Consider the following 4551-nt stretch of genomic DNA (forward strand, 5'->3'; position numbering starts at 1 on the left):
ACGCTTGACATATGACAGAAACAAAATAAGCCCCCAGGAAATACTCATTCTCATTACCTCCACACTACATCATGAAGTATCATGGCTCAGAAGCAGATCAGACCAAACAGCCAGTACATCCGGGGTATTTTAATTAGGATGCACACTGGGTCATTGTGGTGGTTTTGAAAGCACATCCACAAGTCTTGAATGCTCCTCCCCGGAAGGGGTAGAGCCTAATTACCACTCTCTTGAGATCACCCTGGGCTTGTGGACCATCTAACAAGTAGAATGAAGCAGAGGTGGGTTGTAAAAGTGCGTTGCAGTTTCCTTCAAAGACGCTCAGGGCACCTGGGTGACCCAGTCAGTTAAGTGTCCGACTTCAGCCTAGGTCATGATCTCAGTTTGTGAGTTTGAGCCCTGCATCAGGCTCTGCACTGACAGCCCAGAGCCTGCTTGGGATTCTCTCTCTTTGCTCCCCACCCCACACTCTCTCTCAAAACAAACAAACAAACAAACAAACAAACAAACAAAAGACACCCACTGATGCAAAAGCCATGTGGTAAAGAATGACGGTCTCTGATAACAGCCCTTGGAATGAGCTTAGAAGGAGATATTTTTGCTTTAGTCAAACATCAAGTGACTGCAGGTTTTGCCAACACCCTGGCTGCAAACCTCAGGAGAGACCCTGGGACAAAACCACACAGTTAAGCTTCTCCTGAATTCCTGACCCTCAGAAACTCTGAGACAACAAATATTTGTTGTTTTAAGCCATTGAGTTTGGGGGAGGGGGAGGGTAATGTGCTATTTTGCAAAAAATAAATAATGCAGCTACTGTAACAAAGAGACATAACTGCAGAGGCTCAAAAAAAATCTAGTTTATTTCTGTCTTGTAAATACTCCAAGAAAAGGAGGTATAAGGCAAGGAGGTAGTTCTGCTTCACAAAGCCATCCAGAGACTCAGGCTCTTTTCTCTTGCTGCTTGTTTCATCCTGAGATGTGTTCCTTGTCTATACATTAGGAGCTGGCTTGCCAGATACTTTCTTATGTTTCAACCCCAAGGGATTTGGGGGGACAGCGTCTACTCTGTAAGAAATGGAGCATTACTCTTGTTCCCATTCCATTGGTGAGAACTTAGTCATATGGTTCCAGCTATATGCAAAGGATGCTGGGAAATGGAGTCTCTAGACGGACAGTCATGAGTCCTGCCGTAGCTCAGGATGGCTCTGTTAATAACAGGAAGAAGTGGAGAATGGACGGTGAGTAGTGTCTCCCTACCCAAGTCCAGGTGTTGCTGCCCTCTTTGAGACTTTGGTTAGCTACCTCTCTAGGGCTGCTTTCTTCTTTATAGAATGAATATCATGGGGTACCTGGGTGGCTCAGTTGGTTGAGTATCCGACTTCTGCTCAGGTCATGATCTCACAGTTCATGGGTTGGAGCCTAGCATCAGGCTCTGTGCTGACAGCTCCAAGCCTGGAGCCCGCTTTGGGTTCTGTGTCTCCCTCTCCCTTTGCCCCTCCCCTGGTTACACTCTGTCCCTCAAAAATAAATAAACATCAAAAAAAATTAAAAAACAAAGTGAAGAATCAGATAAGATTGGTAGATTACAGCCCCTTTTTTAGAGCAGAATTTTTAAATTGAAGTGTGTGTGTGTGTGTGTGTGTGTGTGTGTGTGTGTGTTTTAAAGAGAGAATGAGTATGAAAGCAGGGAAGAGGAGCAGAGAGAATCTTAAGCAGGCTTCACACTCAGCACAGAGCCCCAGTGCAGGGCTCGATCCCATCATGAAAGGATCATGACCCGAGCAGAAATCAAGAGCCGGACGGACACTCAACTGACTGAGCTACCCAAGCAGCCCTATTAAATAATAGAAAAACTGGAAACTTCCCACTTTGAATCACCCTGGGGTTTCTCTCCCTGCACCTGCTCCCCGTCGGTGGCCCCCTGAAAAGCTATTTGGAGTACTAGGGCTCTGAGGCATGGTCAGAAAATCACCGAATGAGAAATCCTCCTGGATTCCTGCCAGTTCCAGTATTGTTGAGGTTGGAACCATTCACCTGTGTGTTCTGAGCTGGGCTGATCACAGCCTTGTCATGGTCGGCAGCTGGGAGTTTCCTGCGCATGCATTTGTGTTGTTGGCGGAGGACACTAGACTGGGCTTTGCTGCAGGGGTCCGGCCTCTCCTCACTTTCTTTTAACCTTTTCCTGAACTTGTGGCATATGTCTCCTTTCTCGTGATGCAAGAGAGGGTCCTCCCATCCCTGGGCCTGGGGCCACCGTGCTGTGCAGCTGGGAAGGAGTGCTCGCTCTAAGTTGCTGGTACACCTCACCCTTGTGTTCTGTCCCACGGGTGGGGCTGTGGACATTCTTGAAACTGACTCTGTCTTCCTCCCGGGTTAATATTTCTACTACCCCTCTCGCCTTGGCCCTTTTTTGGTCATCGTTGGCCTCAAGTGGGATTAGGAGCTCAGGTTCTACCAAGGTTATAGGTGGTGGGTATGAACTTGCCCAGCCCTGACCCACTTTGTGAGTGAACTCCAGAGACCAGCAGGAAGGGGCCTTTCCTCTCAATTCTCAAATATACACACTGCCTCAGGGAAAGTTACCTAGAAGGACCGAGAGTCCCTTTCTTTTAGCCTGCAGATGAACGTGGCTGATAAACATTCCCCTCCTTGCTTCCCAAAGTCACTTTTCGGTTCTTTCCATTGGCTTCCAAGGGGCCTTCCTGAGGAACTGGCCGTGCTAGCCACCTTCTCCCAGGCTGCTTCCAGCTGCTTAAATGAGGACTTGGCAGAGGACATAAGGGCCACATCAGGGGAACAATCCTAGGCCATTTCGAAGGCTAGTGACTACTGCCCACAAACAGAATGTTCCAACAATGGCAGGGATTGGGGCGCCTGGGTGGTTCAGTTAGTTAAGCGTCCGACTTCAGCTCAGGTCATGATGTCGCAGTTTATGGGTTTGAGCCCCGCTTCGGGCTCTGTGCTGACAGCTCAGACCCTGGAGCCTGCTTTGGATTCTGCGTCTCCCCTTCTCTCTGTCCCTTCCCTGTTCATGCTCTGTTTCTGTTTCTCAATAATAAATAAATGTTAAAAAAAATGTAAAAAAAAAGAATGGCAGGGTTTGAGGTGGGGATTGGGAAAAAATGAGGCAAAATAGACTGCTCTGGGCTTCTTAGGATAAGGAATATCTTACATTTCTTGGTAAGATGTTGAGGCACATGATAGGGTTGATTTAACACAGGGACTATAGGCAAGTGCTCATTTATTTATTTATTTATTTATTTAATGTTTTACTTTATTTTTGAGAGAGAGAGACAATGTGAGCAGGGGAAGGTCAGAGAGAGAGGGGGACACAGAATCTGAAGATAGGCTTCAGGCTCTGAGCTAGTTGTCAGCACAGGGCCCAATGCGGGGCTCGAACCCACGAACTGTGAGATCAGGACCTGAGCCAAAGTCGGATGCTTAACCGACTGAGCCACCCAGGCGCCTCAAATGCTCTTTAAAAAAAATATATATATATGTATATATATATATAATTTATTGTCAAGGAAGCTAACATACAGTATGAACAGTGTGCTCTTGGCTTTGGGAGTAGATTCCCATGATTCATTGCTTATATACAACATCCAGTGCTCAACCCAGCAAGTGCCCTTCTCAGTGCTCACCCATGTTTGCCTCTCCGCCTCGGCCCCCCATCAACCTTCAGTTTGTTCTCTATATTTAAGAATCTCTATGGTTTGCCTCTCTCTCTGTTTGAAACAATTTTTTCCCCTTCCCTTCCCCCATGGTCTTCTGTTAAGTTTCTCAAATTCCACATGAGTGAAAACATATATCTGTCTTTCTCTGGCTAACTTATTTCACTTAGCATAAGACCCTCCAGTTTCATCCATGTTGTTGCAAATGGCAAGATTTCATTCTTTTTCATTGCTGAGTAATATTCCAGTGTGTGTGTGTGTGTGTGTGTGTGTGTGTGTGTGTGTGTGTGTACACCACATCTCCTTTATCTATTCATCAGTTGATGGGCACTTAGGCTCTTTCCATACTTTGTCTATTGTTGAGAGCGCTGCTGTAAATATTGTGGCGCCAGTGTGTAGGCAAATGATCTTGAGTGAAACAGGTTCAGTGTAAGAACACAGTGTGGGGAGTGATGACCTGGAGAGCAGGTAATACTTCATCTAAACGGGACAGTCCCTACTTACCATTGTCATGTGGAGATGTAGGCTCACTGTTCCTTTCAAAATTGTAAGAGGGGCGCCTGGGCGGCTCAGTCGGTTAAGCATCCAACTTCAGTTCAGGTCATGATCTCACGGTTCATGGATTCAAGCCCCATGTCCGACTCTGTGCTGCCAGCTCAGAACCTGGAGCCTGTCTTCAGATTCTGTGTCTCCTTCCCTCTCTGACCCTCCCCTGCTCATGCTGTTCTCTCTCAAAAATAAAACAAAACATTTAAAAAAATTTAAAAAAACAAAAAAACCCAACAATAAAACAAAACCAAAATTGTAAAAGAAACTAGAAATCCATATCTTGTGGGACATTTTTCAAGCTTTGAACCATTGCACAGATCACAAAACA

At 46.1% G+C, this 4551-nt stretch overlaps 1 long non-coding RNA gene across 1 annotated transcript; it reads right to left on the reverse strand.

Moving 5' to 3' along the window:
* Positions 1-842: 842 nt before the first annotated feature.
* LOC115289735 lies at positions 843-4283 on the reverse strand. The gene is made up of 2 exons (XR_003907787.1): positions 4179-4283; positions 843-1205 (listed from the first exon to the last, which is right to left on the reverse strand). It is a non-coding gene; the product is annotated as an uncharacterized LOC115289735 (long non-coding RNA).
* Positions 4284-4551: the final 268 nt, after the last annotated feature.

This window comes from Suricata suricatta, chromosome 1 (assembly GCF_006229205.1).
Source record: "Suricata suricatta isolate VVHF042 chromosome 1, meerkat_22Aug2017_6uvM2_HiC, whole genome shotgun sequence".
NCBI classification, from domain to species: Eukaryota; Metazoa; Chordata; class Mammalia; order Carnivora; family Herpestidae; genus Suricata; species Suricata suricatta.